This window comes from Mesoplodon bidens, assembly GCF_964165515.1.
Source record: "Mesoplodon bidens genome assembly, chromosome: 5".
Taxonomy (NCBI): Eukaryota; Metazoa; Chordata; class Mammalia; order Artiodactyla; family Ziphiidae; genus Mesoplodon; species Mesoplodon bidens.
In genome coordinates, this window is record NC_138161.1 from 102,666,272 (window position 1) to 102,685,009 (window position 18,738).

General features: G+C 43.1%; 1 protein-coding gene across 5 annotated transcripts in view; it reads left to right on the top strand.

Moving 5' to 3' along the window:
- The window catches only part of ST6GAL1 (ST6 beta-galactoside alpha-2,6-sialyltransferase 1), a 152,087-nt gene that overhangs the window by 74,566 nt on the left and 58,783 nt on the right, over window positions 1-18,738 (top strand). The window contains exon 1 of one of the 5 annotated variants that reach the window (XM_081234326.1): window positions 8,556-8,951. The exons of the other annotated variants lie outside the window; for them this stretch is intronic. The gene's annotated coding sequence lies outside the window, so the exon portion shown is untranslated. Of the gene's footprint in view, window positions 1-8,555; window positions 8,952-18,738 lie in introns of those variants that run through there. 5 annotated transcript variants of the gene reach the window in all.

An 18,738-nucleotide genomic window follows, 5' to 3' on the forward strand; every position in this document is an offset into this window, starting at 1 on the left:
TCCCACCAACTGTGCAAGAGGGTTCCCTTTTCTCCACACCCTCTCCAGCATTTATTGTTTGTAGATTTTTTGATGATGGCCATTCTGACTGGTGTGAGGTGATACCTCATTGTACTTTTGATTTGCATTTCTCTAATGATTAGTGATGGTGAACATCCTTTCAAGTGTTTGTTGCCAATCTGTATATCTACTTTGGAGACCTGTCTGTTTAGGTCTTCTGCCCATTTCTGGATTGGGTTGTTTGTTTTTTTGCTATTGAGCTACATGAGCTGCTTATAAATTTTGGAGATTAATCCTTTGTCAGTTGCTTCATTTGCAAATATTTTCTCCCATTCTGAGGGTTGTCTTTTGGTCTTGTTTATGGTTTCCTTTGCTGTGCAAAAGCTTTGAAGTTTCATTAGGCCCCATTTGTTTATTTTTGTTTTTATTTCCATTTCTCGAGGAGGTGGGTCCAAAAGGATATTACTGTGATTTATGTCATAGAGTGTTCTGCCTATGTTTTCCTCTAAGAGTTAGATAGTTTCTGGCCTTACATTTAGGTCTTTAATCCATTTTGAGTTTATTTTTGTATATGGTCTTAGGGAGTGTTCTAATTTCATTCTTTTACATGTAGCTGTCCAGTTTTCCCAGCACCAGTTATTGAAGAGGCTGTCTTTTCTCCACTGTATATTCTTGCCTCCTTTATCAAAGATAAGGTGACCATATGTGTGTGGGTTTATCTCTGGGCTTTCTATCCTGTTCCATTGATCTATATTTCTGTTTTTGTGTCGGTACCATACTGTCTTGATTACTGTAGCTTTGTAGTATAGTCTGAAGTCAGGGAGCCTGATTCCTCCAGCTCTGTTTTTCTTTCTCAAGATTGCTTTGGCTATTTGGGGTCTTTTGTGTTTCCATTACAAATTGTGAAATTTTTTGCTCTAGTTCTGTGAAAAATGCCATTGGTAGTTTGATAGGGATTACATTGAATCTGTAGATTGCTTTGGGTAGTAGAGTCATTTTCACAATTTTGATTCTTTCAATCTAAGAACATGGTACATCTCTCCATCTCTTTGTATCATCTTTAATTTCTTTCATCAGTGTCTTATAGTTTTCTGCATACAGGTCTTTCGTCTCCTTAGGTAGATTTATTCCTAGGTATTTTATTCTTTTTGTTGCAGTGGTAAATGGGAGTGTTTCCTTAATTTCTGTTTCAGATTTTTCATCATTAGTGTATAGGAATGAAGAGATTTCTGTGCATTAATTTTGTATCCTGCTACTTTACAAAATTCATTGATGAGCTCTAGTAGTTTTCTGGTAGTATCTTTAGGATTCTCTATGTATAGTATCATGTCATCTGCAAAGAGTGACAGTTTTACTTCTTTTCCGATTTGGATTCCTTTTATTTCTCTCTGATTGCTGTGGCAAAAACTTCCAAAACTATGTTGAATAACAGTGGTGAGAGTGGGCAACCTTGTCATGTTCCTGATCTTAGAGAAAATGATTTTAGTTTTTCACCATTGAGAACGATGTTGGCTGTGGGTTTGTCATTTATGGTCTTTATTATGTTGAGGTAGGTTCCCTCTATGCCTACTTTCTGGAGCGTTTTTATCATAAATGGGTGTTGAATTTTTTCAAAAACTTTTTCTGCATCTATTGAAATTAGACTATGGTTTTTATCCTTCAGTTTGTTAATACGGTGTATCACATTGATTGATTTGCATAGATTGAAGAGTCCTTGCACTCCTGGGATAAACCCCACTTGATCATGGTGTATGATCCTTTTAATTTGCTGTTGGATTCTGTTTGCTAGTATTTTGTCAAGGATTTTTGCATCTATGTTCATCAGTGATGTTGGCCTCTAGTTTTCTTTTTTTGTGCCATCTTTGTCTGGTTTTGGTATCAGGGTGATGGTGGACTTGTAGAATGACTTTGGGAGTGTTCCTCCCTCTGCTGTATTTTGGAAGAGTTTGAGAAGGATAGGTGTTAGCTCTTCTCTAAATGTTTGATAGAATTCACCTGTGAAGCCATTTGGTCCTGGGCTTTTGTTTATTGGAAGATTTTTAACCACAGTTTCAATTTCATTGCTTGTGATTGGTCTGTTTATATTTTCTATTTCTTCCTGGTTCAGTCTCGGGAGGTTGTGCTTTTATAAGAATTTGTCCATTTCTTCCAGGTTGTCCATTTTATTGGCATATAGTTGCTTGTAGTAATCTCTCATGATGCTTTGTATTTCTGCAGTGTGAGTTGCTACTTCTCCTTTTTCATTTCTATTTCTATTGATTTGAGTCTTCTCCTTTTTTTTCTTGATGAGACTGGCTAGAGTTTTTTCAATTTTGTTTATCTTCTCAAAGAACCAGGTTTTAGTTTTATTGATATTAGGTATTGTTTCCTTCATTTCTTTTTCATTTATTTCTGATCTGATCTTTATGATTTCTTTCCTTCTGCTAACTTTGGGGGTTTTTTTGTTCTTCTTTCTGTAACTGCTTTAGGTGTAAGGTTAGGTTGTTTATTTGAGATGTTTCTTGTTTCTTGAGGTAGGATTGTATTGCTCTAAACTTCCCTCTTAGAACTGCTTTTTGCTGCATCCTATAGGTTTTGGGTCATCGTGTTTTCAATGTCATTTGTTTCTTGGTATTTTTTGATTTCCTCTTTGATTTTTTCTGTGATAACCTGGTTACTTAGTAGTGTACTATTTAACTTCAATGTGTTTGTATTTTTTACAGAGTTTTTCCTGTAATTGATATCTAGCCTCATTGCATTGTTGTCAGAAAAGATACTTGATATGATTTCAATTTTCTTAAATTTACCAAGGCTTGATTTGTGACCCAAGATATGGTCTACCTGGAGAATATTCCATGAGCACTTGAGAAGAAAGTGTATTCTGTTGTTTTTGGATGGAATGTCCTATAAAAATCAATTAAGTCCATCTTGTTTAATGTACCATTTAAAGCCTGTGTTTCCTTATTTATTTTTATTTTGGATGATCTGTCCATTGGTGAAGTTAGGTTGTTAAAATCCATTACTATTATTGTGTTACTGTCTATTTCCCCTTTTATGGCTGTTAGCATTTGCCTTATGTATTGAGGTGCTCCTATGTTGGGTGCATAAATATTTACAATTATTGTATCTTCTTCTTGGATTGATCCCTTGATCATTATGTAGTGTCCTTCTTTGTCTCTTATAATGGTCTTTATTTTAAAGTCTATTTTGTCTGATATGCAAATTGCTACTCCAGCTTTCTTTTGATCTCCATTTGCATGGAATATCTTTTTCAATCCCCTCACTTTCAGTCTGTATGTGTCCCTAGGTCTGAAGTGGGTCTCTTGTAGACAGCATATATATTGTTCTTGTTTTTGTATCCATTCAGCCAGTCTATGTCTTTTGGTTGGAGCATTTAATCCATTTACACTTAAGGTAGTTATCGATATGTGTGCTCCTATTACCATTTTCTTAATTGTTTTGGGTTTGTTATTGTAGGTCTTTTCCTTCTCTTCTGTTTCCTGCCTAGAGGAGTTCCTTTAGCATTTGTTGTAAAGCTGGTTTGGTGGTTCTAAATTCTCTTAACTTCTGCTTGTCTGTAAAGGTTTTAATTTCTCCATCAAATCTGAATGAGATCCTTGCTGGGTAGAGTAATCTTGGTTGTAGGTTTTTCTCTTTCATCACTTTAAATATGTCCTGCCACTCTCTTCTGGCTTGGAGAGTTTCTGCTGAAAGATCAGCCATTAACATTATGAGGATTCCCTTGTATGTTATTTGTTGCTTTTCCCTTGCTGCTTTTAATATTTTTTCTTTGTATTTAATTTTTGATAGTTTGATTAATATATGTCTTGGAGTGTTTCTCCTTCAGTTTATCCTGTATGGGACTCTTTGTGTTTCCTGGACTTGACTGACTATTTCCTTTCCCATATTAGGGAAGTTTTCAACTATAATCTCTTCAAATATTTTCTCAGTTCCTTTCTTTTTCTCTTTTTCTTTTGGGACCCCTATAATTTGAATGTTGGTGTGTTTAATGTTGCCCCAGGGGTCTCTGAGCCTGTCTTCAATTCTTTTCATTCTTTTTTCTTTATTCTGCTCTGCGGTAGTTATTTCCACTATTTTATCTTCCAGGTCACTTATCCATTCTTTTGCCTCAGTTATTCTGCTATTGATTCCTTCTAGAGAATTTATAATTTTATTTATTGTGTTGTTCATCATTGTTTGTTTGCTCTTTAGTTCTTCTAGGTCCTTGTTAAACATTTTTTGTATTTTCTCCAGTCTATTTCCAAGATTTTGCAACATCTTTACTATCGTTACTCTAAATTCTTTTTCAGGTAGACTGCCTGTTTCCTCTTCTTCTGTTTGGCCTGGTGGGCTTTTGCCTTGCTCCTTTATATGGTGTGTATTTCTCTTTCTTCTCATTTTGCTTAATTTACTGGGTTTGGTGTCTCCTTTCTGCAGGCCACATGTTCGTAGTTCCTGTTGTTTTTGGTGTCTGCCCCCAGTAGTTGAGTTTGGTTCATTGGCTTGTGTAGGCTCCCTGGTGGAGCGGACTGGTGCCTGTGTTCTGGTTGATGTGGCTGGTCTTGTCTTTCTGGTGGGCAGGACCACGTCTGGTGGTGTGTTTTGGTGTGTCTGTGAACTGAGTATGATTTTAAGCAGCCTTTCTGCTAATGGGTGGGGTTGTGTTCCTTTCTTGCTATTTGTTTGGCATAGGGTGTCCAGCACTGTAGCTTGCTGGTTGTTGAGTGGAGCTGGGTCTTAGTGTTGAGATGGAGATCTCTGAGACAGCGTTTGCCATTTGATATTATGTGGGGCTGGAGGTCTGTGGTGGACCAATGTCCTGAACTTGGCTCTCCCACCTCAGAGGCTCAGGCCTGACACCCAGCTGGAGCACCAAGACTCTGTCAGCCACCCGGCTGGTCTTCCTAAAGCTGGGCTGCCTCTAGCAGCCTGACCAGTGGAATATTCAAATTGGAATTGTTGCCTTTGCACCGGGTGCTAGAGGAGATCTCCATCGCTCCATATCAGAAATAAAAAAGGATGGACAAGTCTTCTTATCCATGATGCAAAGTTAAATTCTGTTCCTCCAGGGAAAATTTCAGGGCACTGCCCCTGCCACCACCAGTGATAGAGACGGCTTGGGAAACATTAGAACCACCTCCAAGCTGGGGTTTTTATGAATCTGAAGTGGCTCCTCCACTGTCTCTTTCCCTTTCTGCCAACTGAAGCAGAAGACTCTGAGGCTTTAGAACAGGGCAGTACTCCTCAACATTGTCGAGGTCATCAAAAATGAGGAAAGTAGGAGAAATTGTCACAGCCAAGAGGAGCCTATGGAGACATGAAGACTAAATGTAATGCTTGGCCACCTGCAGCTGCCTGGGTTTGCGTCCCCGGCAAGAATTTGCTCCCGGGCCCGAGCTTGTTATTTTAATGTGTATTTTTTTGATTTTCAGTGACATTGAATCCCTAGCCTTCCACTGCGTTGATCCCCACCCTTGTAGGGAGAAAGGAGTGGAGAAGAGTAGAAGAAAAGGGATTTATAGCTCCCTCCACATTCATTGCTTTGAAGATGAGAAGCAAATGCAGACACAGAGAGCCCTGGGTTCAAATCCTATCTCTGCAACTTCCAAGCTACTGACTTTGTGCAACCTTCACCTCTCTGAGACTCAGATTTTTTCACTGAAGGATAGAGCATTCATCCTGTCCTCCATCAGGGTGAGGTAATAGAGATTTATAAGGAAAGAGTCTGGTGTGCAGTCTGGTCAATCTGAAGATAGTAGCTTTTGTTGTCTGTGGGGTGCTTAAGCTCAGCATATACAAGCACCTCCTGGTGCACAGAGGCAGCGAGGAACTCAGAGCTAGCTCTCCTGTCCAGGGACAGCCCCTGCAGGGACTGCTGCTCATGTTTAGGTCATCACCTCTTCCCCTTCATTCTTCGCAACCTCCCTGTGGGGTGGTCTTCTAATCACCTCTGGGCAATGGAGGCAGCTATCCCAAGCCAGGAAATTAATCCTGGGGAATTGGGTGACCTTGGGGGAGTGAATTCTGACCGCTATTGTATTTATCTGGTTCTGCGGGAATCCACCTTTCAGAACTTGGCTCGGGATCAGGGTGGACTTCAGGTGGGTTTGTTTGGCAGTGTCTCCCCTTATTCTCTGGAGCAGAATTCAGAACAGAAGCATGCTCTTTCCAGGACAGCCCAGCCAAGCTGGGTCTCTGCCTCAATTCATTATCCTTCTCTGACCCCTCATCTAAATTGGACATGTTCTTTTCTTTTTTTTAATTAATTAATTTAATTTATTTATTTTTGGCTGCATCGGGTCTTCTTTGCTGTGCACGGGCTTTCTCTAGTTTTGGCGAGCGGGGGCTACTCTTCGTTGCAGTACGCAGGCTTCTCATTGCAGTGGCTTCTCTTGTTGTGGAGCACGGGCTCTAGAGTGCAGGCTCAGTAGTTGTGGCATGCGGGCTCAGTAGTTGGGGCTCGCAAGCACTAGAGCACAGGCTCAGTAGTTGTGATGCACAGGCTTAGTTGCTCCACAGCATGTGGGATCTTCCTGGACCAGGGCTTGAACCTGTGTCCCCTGCATTGGCAGGCAGATTCTTAACCATTGCACCACCAGGGAAACCCTGGACATGTTCTTGTTACACACCTATAGAAGGTTAAGAGCAGCTGATACAGAAGAGGTGGCTGTGGCTCCAAATAAGCTGTCCGCCCACAGCCCAAGAGAGAACCCACTACACTCTTCTACTACTGCTTTGATTGGTGGTGGGGGGCGCTACTCTTCAGATTATTTGAATGCCAGATGAGTAGGCCATCTGGACCCAGGTTCACAGTGAGACCAGAAAATCCTACCACACTCTCAGCTCAGAGCACGGGTGCGGCTGACTGGGCTAAGTATTTCTCCTGATATCAAGGTTGGGTGCCTAGGCCCTGGTGCTATCAGCCTACCCTGGTTTTGATCTGGAAATACCTCATCGATTTCCCATTTTCTAACCTGGGCACATTCCACTTGCAAGAGACCTAAGGGTCGAGCTGGGAGGTGGAGCGAGTTTGGCTTATTTTCTAAGTTGAAGGAAAATTCAGAAAAAAAGTCAGCAGGCTTTCTTGTGAGAATATGGGTCTATTGACTTTTTCTGTGTTGGGCAGCAAGCCAGCCCTCTACTCTGTGGCTGTAAGAGCAGAACTTCTCCAGGCGTTTGTCTGCAGAAGGCTCTCAGGTGTATCCATGCTTGGAGAGAATTGAACAATTTTGTGTTTTCATTTTGATGATCATCGAGAAATGATTCTTATACCAGTTATAATTCACATCAATTCATAGTTGAATGACCCTTTAGTAGAAGAAACCATTGGTGTCTTAAGTAAAGGTTTGTCAAACTTCAAGCATTTCTTTTTCCTCTTTCAAATGGAAGGGTGCTTGATAAAGCACAAGCTTCATTTCCTATGGCTTTACAGAAGTGGTGAACTCATGCCACTGTCTTGGAGCTTTAAAGCTCCTTTTCATCTCTTATTTCCCTTGTGTTTCCACCACAACACTGTGAAGTAAGGATTATTAAGCCCCTTTGATCATGAGGAAACAGTGGCTCAGAAAGGATGAGTGACTTCCAAGGATATGCAGTGATTTGGCTGGAGAGCTAGGGGACTTCACATCTGTGTTACGGTTTCGGGTTTTTCCATGAGTTCAGCCTTCCTAGTAACACCCCCTTGTCTCTGACTCCTTTGAGAGTCCCAGATTCTGGTTCCCATTGCTGTGGGGCAGTGTTTGAAATGGTTAATAGTGAAAGAGGCTGATACCAGTTTTGTTGAGATGGGCATCAAGGTCCCACGCTTAACCAGACAAATATTGAGTCATGCACTTGCGGAAAGTTCATCTCCTCTTCTCAAAAATGAAGACTTCCTCCATCCACAGCAGATAAGCCATGATCAGCCTCTGGTCCCTCCTCCTCGATTCCTGGCAGGTTCAGGTTTACCAGGCACCATTTAATAAGCACCTACTATGTTCTGGGCATGGCACGATCCTTTTTTCTAACCCTTACAGCAATCCTGTGAGGTAGGTGGCCTTGCACACATTTTACAGATAAGGAAACTGATGCCCAGAGCACTCCTGTTATTTGCCTAAGGTCATACGGTGATGACAAATGAAGCTGGGATCCAAATCTAGATTTGTCTGACTCCAGGGCTGGGTTCACAGGAAATTTAGCACCACTCTTCCAAATGGGGCCTTGTGTGGGGTCTTCCTCATCTCAGTCCTGGTCCTCATCTCATCAGTGCATGGGGTGGAGGAATAGAGGAGGGGGGCCGCACCTAGGTTTTTTTGGCCTCTGGGCCCTGAGTCATATCTGAGTTGAGGTCCTGGCTCTGTTTCTTAACAGAGGGAAAATCCCACAACCTCTCTGAGCCTGTTTCCTCATTTGTAAAATAAGTTCGGCAATCATAGTGTTATTCTGAACACTAAACGGGTGCTTGGCACAGTGCCTGGCCCTAGCAGTTGTGTAAGAAGAAGTGGCTCTTATTTGTTTGTTGGTCATGTACTTTCAGGGAGTGGAGAAGGGGGTTGCGGGAGGGCCAAGGCTGCTGAACTCACACAGCCCCCACCGGCTCCACAGCACCCTTCTCTGCTCTGGAACTTTTGATCTGCTCTCCACTATGTCCCTGGTGAAGGCCAGGCTCTCCCACCTGATACTCATGGTGCCGTACAGTGAGGCCTGAGGCTCCCTCACAGCTTCAACTCCCAATGCTTGGCTTTGCATACCTGCTTGGGCTGACGTGACCCTCTCTGTGCCCCAGTGCCCCACCCTCGCCCACCTCCAGGCCATTTCCCTCCCATCTCACAGGTCTTTCCCATCTATGAAGGCTTCTTTGATCCCAGAGTAGATTCAGGCCCCTCCTCCTGGGCTAAGATTCTTGAACAAATTTTTTTCAAGAAGAAAACATTCACTTATTTGGCAAAGTAAGCTGAGCCACAGGCCCTGACTCAGGTCCTGGGAACACAGAGGTAAGTACATGGTTCAGGTGCCCACTGGCTAGTGGGGGGAACAGACAAAGTAAGTAGTGCATTAGGTATTTGGTCCTTGTCTGATTTCTTGTGGTATTTAAGACGATTAGCATCTCGAGGGCAGGGAGAGTACCAGTTACCTCTGGGCCCGATGTTCTGAGCTCACAGTTACCAATGTCTTGGTTGAATTGATTGATCTGAACAGGCGTGGTTAAAGGTAAGCTCACAGTTCTGGCACACCCAGGCCAGCACCAGTGGGGGGCTTAGAGGAGGGTGGGGAGCTCAGGGGCAGCCTTCTCCCATCTGTGGCCCTCCCTTCTCCCCCTCCATCCTCCTAAGTCACATTCTGTGATGGAGTCAGCATGCAGGGTTTGGCACTTTTTTTTTTGACAATTTGCTATTGGCTTCTAAGGAGGGAAGCACACTGGCTTTAGAGCCAGACATTCCTGGGCAAGTCATATGACCTCCTCCAGCCTCAGTTTCCTCTTGTATAACATGTTGAAACAATAGACTCGACATTCATATGCGAGTTCTCTGGAGATCTTTGAAAATTCTCCAAATTGTCTTCATCATTCTTACCAAGTTCTCATTTATTGACAATGGCCCTAAGGTGAGGCATTTTGCTGTCACTTGAGAGATGAAGACATGAGGCACATGCTACAAGAGCACATAATTTCTCCCATTTATGCAGTCATGCACAATTGAGCTATGTTAAGTGACTTCTGTATTGATTTCATGAATATGGAGCTGTAGGCGTTTGTAAGTCTATTAAAATAAATTCATCATTGGGTGTAAACTTTTCTGAACATGGACTAGCACTCTGGTTTCTTTGGGAGCTGTAGCTCACAAGCAAGCGGTTATTTCTATCATGTCCTGATACATGAAGGGCATGGAACTCCCTGTGCCCTGGGTCGTGGCCTGGGGGAGAGCTCTCTCACAGACTAAGGGGCGGGCCCCTGCCACCTTGCTATTGCACATACCTCACTCCTGACCAAAATCAGGAGACCTTTGGGGTTGTTCTCAAATAGTCAAAATCCCAAATGTTGACTCTGTACATGCCAAAGGTCAACTGTGAGGACAACAACCGTCCAGGGCTGCTGAAGGATTTGGTGAGATGATATGACACACGTCTAGCGCTCTAAGTGTGCCCTGGGCTTGGAACTGCAGCACTGTTGCTTTCCCTTTAACTGAAACCATTTGCTTCTAGCAGCATTAGTGGGCTTTGCCGTGGCTGAGAGAGTCATAAGTCATAAGTCAAACAAGATGAACCTCTGAGCACAGGCATTAGGAGCACGGTTCTTATATTCAGACAGTTCTGGATTTAAGTCTTGCCGCTGCCACTCACTACCAGAAGCCCTTTAACCTCTTTAAGATTCAGCTTCCTTATCTATGAAATGGAAAGGATAGCAGTGCCAACCTCAGAGGACAGTGAAGGGAGAGAGGTTTAGGGGTGGGATTAAGCAGTGAGTGCTGAGATCTGGCCTCTAAAGAAAAAGATCCAAATTTTCCACCTGCCAACATAGGTGCACATATCAAGTGGTCTTTCTGTATGGGAGGTGGGCAGGGAGGTAGATGTGAAAAACCCCAGAAAACCAGCCCTTTCCTTCTACAAGGGAATGACTGTGGGGCAAAAGCAGACTGGAGTGTATAATCTCTAGGTCCATCCATGTTGCTGCAAATGGTAACAGTTCATTCTTTTTTTATGGCTGAGTAATATTCCAGTGTGTGTGTGTGTGTGTGTGTGTGTGTGTGTGTATACCACACATTCTTTATCCATTCATCTGTTGATGGACACACAGGCTGCTTCCATGTTTTGGCTATTGTAAATAGTGCTACTATGAACATTGGGGTGCATGTAGCTTTTTAAAAATTTTTAATTTATTTTTATACAGCTGGTTCTTATTATTTATCTATTTTATACATATTAGTGTACATATGTCAATCCCAGTCTCCCAATTCATCGTCCCCTCCCGACCCCGGCTTTCCCCACCTTGGTGTTCATACGTTTGTTCTCTACATCTGTGTCTCTATTTCTGCCTTGCAAACTGGTTCATCTGTACCATTTTTCTAGATTCCACATAAATGTGTTAACATACAATATTTGTTTTTCTCTTTCTGACTTACTTCACTCTGTATGACAGTCTATAGGTCCGTCCACATCTTTACAAATGACCCAATTTCCTTCCTTTTTATGGTTGAGTAATATTCCATTGCATATATATACCACATCTTCTTTATCCATTCATCTGTTGATGGACACACAGGTTGCTTCCATGTCTTGACTATTGTAAATAGTGCTGCTATGAATATTGGGGTGCATGTATCTTTTCGAATTATAGTTTTGTCTGGATATATGTCCAAGAGTGGGATTGTTGGATCATATGGTAACTCTATTTTTAGTTTTAACCATTTTCAGTAGTGGCTGCACCAATTTTCATTCCTACCAACAGTGTAGGATGGTTCCCTTTTCTCCACACCCTCTTCAGCATTTATAATTTGTTGACTTTTTGATGATGGCCATTCTGACTGATATGAGGTGATACCTCATTGCAGTTTTGATTTGCATTTCTCTAATAATTAGCAATGTTGAGCATTTTTTCATGTGCCTATTGGCCATCTGTATATCTTCTTTGGAGAAATGTCTGTTTAGGTCTTCTGCCCATTTTTTGATTGGGTTGTTTGTTTTGTTATTGAGTTGTATGAGTTGCTTACATATTTTGGAAATTAAGTCCCTGTTGGTCACATCATTTGCAAATATTCTCTCCCATTCTGTAGGTTGTCTTTTTGCTTTGTTTGTGGTTTCCTTTGCTGTGCAAAAGCTTATAAGTTTGATTAGGTCCCATTTGTTTATTTTTGCTTTTATTTCTATTGCCTTGGGAGACTGACCTAAAAAAAACAGTGCTAAGATTTATGTCAGAGAATGTTTTGCCTATGTTCTCTTATAAAAGTTTTAAGGTGTAATGCCTTATATTTATGTCTTTAAACCATTTTTAGTTTATTTTGTGTACTGTATGAGGGTGTGTTCTAACTTCATTGATTTATGTGAGGCTGTCCAGCTTTCCCAATACCACTTGCTGAAGAGACTGTCTTTGCCCCATTATATATTCTTGCCTTCTTTGTCAAAGATTAATTGACCCTAAGTGTGTGGGTTTATTTATGGGCTCTCTATTCTGTTTCATTGATCCATAGGTCTGTTTTCATGCCAATACTGTGCTGTTTTTATTACTGTAGCTTTGTAGTATTGTCTGAAGTCTAGAAGCGTTGTGCCTCCAACTCTGTTCTTTTTCCTCAGGATTGCTTTGGCAATTCTATGTCTTTTGTGGTTCCATATAAATTTTATGATTATTTATTCTAGTTGTGTGAAAAATGTCATGGGTAAGGCATCTATATTTTTAAAATGCTTCCTAAGTGCTGTTAATGCTCAGGCAAGATGGAGAAGCACTGTTTTAAGTGGTTTCCTTCACCCCCACTGAACTTCATGGCTATGGGACTAGGGGTGGGGAGCACCTCTGAGGACAGACTTGATCAAATTCTTTCTCTTCTATATTCTCTTCCCTTTTCTCTTTGCATGTGGCCTATTTGGCCTTGGACTGCCTAAAGAGATCAATTTGCTAAGGTGAGAGGAGTAAACTCTTGTCACCTTGGTGACCTTAAGGAGAGGCCAATCACTTCAATGATACTGGTATTTAGAAAATGTTAAGGAACTCTGGCCCTGACTTCCTCCTGCCCAACAGGTAAAACTACATGGAAGGAAATAACAAACAGCCCCTGACACAATACCCAGCTGAGGAGTTTCTGGAGGAAAATATGTTTAAGACAACATTAGCAGATATCGTTGTTCTCACTAAAGATAGTTAAACTGGGGTTTGAAGAGAGAGATGTAGGTCATCAGACTCTTGTTGCCAAGATTTTAGAGAAAATTTAGTCTTTGGTCTTTCAATAGAACTCTTTTCCCTCCTGCGTTGTTGCCATTTGGTCCTCCTTTGCTCTTCAGCACATGAGAATTCTGGGTAGCTAATTACCCTGCCCAGCTCTGACAGTACTGCTATTCTGTCCCTGGGGAGGATCTTTCTGATGTAACTGCTGCTTTGCATTCAACTGCTGAGAGCTGAGGTGATGGGGAGGGAGGCTTGTGTCTGTTTGATTTGGCAGTCACTAAAATTCTGGTTTTACATTGCTGTTCTCCTGATTTTTTTTTTTTTTTTTTTTTTTGCGGTACGCGGGCCTCTCACTGTTGTGGCCTCTCCCGTTGTGGAGCACAGGCTCTGGATGCGCAGGCTCAGCGGCCATAGCTCACGGGCCTAGCCGCTCCACGGCATGTGGGATCTTCCTGGACCGGGGCACAAACCCACGTCCCCTGCATCGGCAGGCGGACTCTCAACCACTGCGCCACCAGGGAAACCCTGTTCTCCTGATTTTTAAGCACTTAGGAGCCAGATTTTTCTGGATAAACTTAAGAGTGCCTTAATTTTGCCTAGTTGGGTACAGATGGGGGTAGGCTTTTTTTTTTTTTTTTGAAACATCCTTCCATATCTAGCCAACCAGTAGAACCTGTTTTTTAGGAGGCCAGCTGGGATCAGAAAGTTCTCATTTTATTGGGGTAAGTTTCAGGCCATGGACAAACCAGAATTCTTTGCCCAGGGTTTCCAGAGACCCACCAGACACTTTCAGAATTTCAGAAAGCCAGACAGGAGAAGCACATTTATCCCAACAAACCTGCACAGGCCAAGGAAATCATCAAGTTTCTTTGTATTAAGTCTGAACTTGTATCACCTGATGGTGATAACAATGACAATCTCATGCTGGTTAGAACCTCTTATTGGCAACAACATCCTTGTCCATTTGATAACAAACGGGAACTCAAATTATTAGTTAAATTTGGCTGACAACAATTTCAAAACTTGAGGATCATAGCACGGGGAAACAAATACAAGATGTACTAGATGTGGAAGAATTTAGGAACCGGTGGCTTTGGCTAAATTAAGGGGCGCTTCTGTTATTTCACTGTGCTAATGTCATGCTGGGATGAAGAGAGAACTGTGTGGATGGTGAAAAATCTATACTGAAAATTCTGATGAATTCTCAGAATTCTACTTAGACCAGTAGAAATAAAGTCTCTACTTAGTAGCTCATTTAGTTACAGTAAACAAATAGACTCACAACAAATAAACTCACTTCTTACCTTGCCCAGAAGTGACACGTTATTTTTGCTCACATTTTATTGCTGATAACTAGTCAAACAGTCCCAGTTCCACTTAGATGCAGGGTGTGTGTGTATGCACACTTGCTGAAAAATCTAATCCCCGGCTGGGTCACCACTTTAAGCAACAACTCTATATGGCAGAGAGCACATCTTCTGTCAGGCGGCCAGTGTTTCCTCACTGACATGAAGAAACAGGAAGAGGAGTCATTGCAGAATTAAGTGGCAACTCAGGTGACACAAATTAAGAGTTCTTGGTCATAAAGAAACGGGAACCCATTACAGGGAGATTTTTGGAGGCCAGGACACACAGACTGCTTCTTGGAGGTATTATGGTTAGCCAAGGGCAATATGGTGTCAAGGTTTCTAGTCTAGGGACAGAAAGTTTGGGTTCTAAAGTACAGATGAGGGTGAAGTTTGCACACTGAGAGGTTAAGGAGGTCGGGATCGGGGCAAAGTATGGGTTGGCTAAAAAGTTTGTTCAGGTTTCTCCATAACATCTTATATATATAAAGTGATGTCACCAGAAGGTCCAAGATGGTCACTGGCAACTCTAGTTGACCTGGTAAAGCAGAGAGGCACTCAGGGGCCATTTCAGGGGCCCTGAGTAGAGAGATATATGTTGGAAAGCTGGACCAGGCTTGCAAGTTAGAACAGTCTGGCTTGCATTCCAGTTTTGACCATTTGTAATATCTTAAGCATATGGCTTAAACTCTCTGAGCCTCAGTTTCTTCACTCATCAAAGAGGATCATTAATACCCCACCCCACTGGGTGGTGGTAAGAATTAAATTTGGTAACATAAAATGCTAGCACCCAGTAAGAGCTCAGTAAATGGGTTCCTGGGCCTTCCTCACCTGAGTTGTTGCAATAGCCTCTAGAAAGGTCTTTCTTTCTTTAACCTTCCCCAACCTGCCACCTACCACAGTTGATTCTCAGTGTAGCAGCCAGAATGATCCCTTTCAAACATAGGTCAGCCAAATCTTATTTAGAGTGAGAGCTAGAGTTCTCACACCAGTCGAAGACCCTCCGTGCTCTGTACTTACTACTTCCCTGCCCTCCTCTTCTGCTGCTCTCCTCCTCCACCTCTGTCCTCCAGGCCTCCGTCCTATTCTTCAAACAGGTCAGGCATGCCTCTGCCTAGGGATTTTGCTGTTCCCTCCACTTGGAACTCTCTTCCCTCAAAAATCTGCATGAGCCCTCCTTCACTTCCCTCTAATGTTTGCTCAAATGCCTTCTCAGTTAGGCTTTCTCTGAATGTCTAATTTAAAATGCATACCCCCAGCCCCACTGTCCCTCTCCATCTTCCCTGCTTTAATTTTCTGGGTAGCAATTATCTCCTTACAAACACTACATATGTGTTTACTTTGTTTTCCTCTTCACTTACCCTCTCACTGGAAGGCATATTCTGGGGGGTTAGATTTCTGGCTGGTTTCTGCACTGTCGAAACTTTTTCTGCATCTCCACTTTGGCTCACCATAGAAAATAAGCATTTGCTGGATGAATGAACCTATTATGAGTATCAGAGTATGTTGTTCTTATAAGCTCTGGGGCCACTGCAACACGGAGGCCTCCCTGTTCATTTCCCTACCCCAAACTTCCTTAGATGACCAAGGCTTAGCTCCTCTTAGATATAAAAACATTGGGAGAACCACTGAACTGGAAACCACTGAATCTCAAGAAGCCTTGAAATCGAACACTAAGTTCACAGGAAACAGAGCAAAGGGGAGTAAGTTAATACCATGAGGAAGTCGTCAGCCAGATTCAGTACATGGCACATTCCATAGGACAAATGACTTAGTTTTTTCAACAAATTTAATATCATGAAAAAGAAAAAATAAGGGAGTGGGGAATTGTTATAGATTAAAAGAGAGTTGAGAGTGGCATATCATCCAAACAAAATGTGCTTACCTTGTTTGGATCCTCATTCAAGGAAATTAGTGTAAAAGACATTTTTGAGAGAATTAGTAAAAATTTGAAAGTGGAGTGGATATTGGGTGATAATGGCATCGTGGTCATGTATGTGGGTGTGTGTGTTTGTTGTGTATGTGTTCTCATGTATTCTCTGGCAGAACCCAACATGTGGGAGGTGTGGGGGAGTACTATTATAGAGAATTCAGCTCTGCAGAAAATGATTTTGAGGGCCTATGTTCTCAGTTTTCCCAAGGATGGTACATAGCTAATACTGTTCTAGATACCAGGGAGGTAAGTTAATTCATTACATAAGTGGACGTCTTAGGACATTCAGGCTTAATTTTCTCATGGCACGCCAGTTGGGAAGAGCTGGTGGGGGGGTAACTGACATGAAGTCTGGTGTTTGCTTTAAATTATTCCAAGAAAGAAAGGGGGATGCGGGATTAATGAAACGAGATTAGCAAAATGTTGATAATATTTGGAGCTGGATTATGAAAACATGGAGGCTCATCATGCTATCCTCTGTACCTTTTCATTTTTTTATTTTGTTTTTAATTTTTGGCTGTGTTGGGTCTTCGTTACTGCGTGCGAGCTTTCTCTAGTTGCGGCAAGAGGGGGCTACTCTTGGTTGCAGTGCACGGGCTTCTCACTGCGGTAGCTTCTCTTGCTGTGGAGCACAGACTCTAGGCGGGCGGACTTCAGTAGTTGTGGCACGTGGGCTCAGTAATTGTGGCTCGTGGGCTCTAGAGCGCAGGCTCAGTAGTTGTGGCTCATGAGCCTAGTTGCTCCGCAGCATGTGGGATCTTCCCAGACCAGGGCTCGAACCTGTGTCCCCTGCGTTGGCAGGCGGATACCCAACCACTGTGCCTCCAGCGAAGCCCTCTGTACCTTTTTGTATGTGTAAAAACTTCCATAATACAAATGTGAAACAGTTCTTTCTGAGGAGGAAAGAGGCCTATTTTCTTTCCTCTCTACGTCTCTGTGGAGTGTGGCGGAGAGAGGTGGGTGGGTCTATTGCTTGGGAGGAGCATGGTGTTTATTCAGCCCTCCTTCTGGGCCCTTTTTTGTTCCTTCCTCCTCGGCTTACCCCTGACTGTTGGAGTGGAGCAGGGTGGTCTTAGCTGGTAAGACTGGGGGATACCTGCTGGGGCTGGGGCTTCTACTGCTTGTACTGGGGAGTGGGCATCATACAGAAAGGGAGCTGATGGGGTGTGAAGTGTCTGCTTTCCGCCAGGCACCTGTCAAATTGGAAGGCAAAAATCGCTACAAGTACATGTCCGCTAAAGGCACAAGGTTGAAGACAAAGCACAGGCCAATGGCCTGTGGTTTTTCTTTGCCCTGGCTCCCTTAGTCCTGAGTCCAGAGCTCTCCCTACCTGCTCTGAGTGGCTGGCTCTGATCCAGGACCGAGGAGCAGCTGCCCTGTCTGTGGTGGGGACTCAACATCCTGCACAGAAAAAGTTCTGTTCTCCACATTTTTAGATAACCTCAGGGAAATGTACTCGGCCGTTTCACAGTCTTCTCCTTCAGTGCCTGCCTGGCTGGGTAAAAGATCTAATCTCTGTTAAGAGATGGGGTTTTTTTTGTTTGTTTTTTTTTTTGCAGCCTGGGTCTGGAACAGCCTGGGCAGGCAGGAATGAAGGCCCCTTTATCTTCGGGGCTCTGCTCTGGCAGGATTTCCCCCTCCCTTTAGCCTGGCGGCGGGGCTGGTCCTCAGGTAAACACTTGTCAACGCAGCCACTCAGGCACCTGGCAAAGTCTCTTATGGTCTCCTTTCACTCCCTTCTCAAATTCACCAACTACAGATTGGTTTCCGGTGCTTATCTGACTTTTTCTGTCCTTTTGAGTAAAACTGGGACTTGTCAGAAATGTTTTGATACAACTACTAATGTTTTGACCTATGCCGGCTCCCACTGGTAGGTAGGTGGCCAGGAGCTGGTAGGCTGTTTCTGACAGCAGCCTGGACCAGCTCTGCTGGAGCCCCTGGGAGGTGAGCCAGTGGCACCCACCTCAAGCACTATTGTTGCCGCAGGGATTAAATGAGTTTTACCCAATTACAGGAACTTTACCGTTTGTAAAATACTCAGCACGTGGTAAAAGTATAATAATTCTTAGCCAGAACAAAGTGATAAAGTCTATCAGTAAATTGTCAGCACAACCCTGCAGAGGCAAATTTTTTTTAATAAATTTATTTATTTTATTTATTTATTAATGGCTGTGTTGGGTCTTCGTTTCTGTGCGAGGGCTTTTCTCTAGTTGCGGCGAGCGGGGGCCATTCTTCATCACGGTGCACGGGCCTTTCACTGTCTCAGCCTCTCTTGTTGTGGAGCACAAGCTCCAGACGCGCAGGCTCAGTAGTTGTGGCTCATGGGCCTAGTTGCTCCGTGGCATGTGGGATCTTCCCAGACCAGGGCTCGAACCCGTGTCCCCTGCATCGGCAGGCAGATTCTCAACCACTGCGCCACCAGGGAAGCCCCAGAGGCAAATTTTAAAGTATTATTATCCATACTTCACAGATGAAGACACAGGCTCACAGAAGTTGACCAAACGGGTCTAACATCATGCAACTGACAGAAAAGCCAGGATTTGACTCTGGGCTTTTGAGATGCCAGAGCCTGAGGTCTTTCTCCAAAGCTTGAGCTTCTCAAACTATTGTTGGTAGAGGACTGGGTTTCT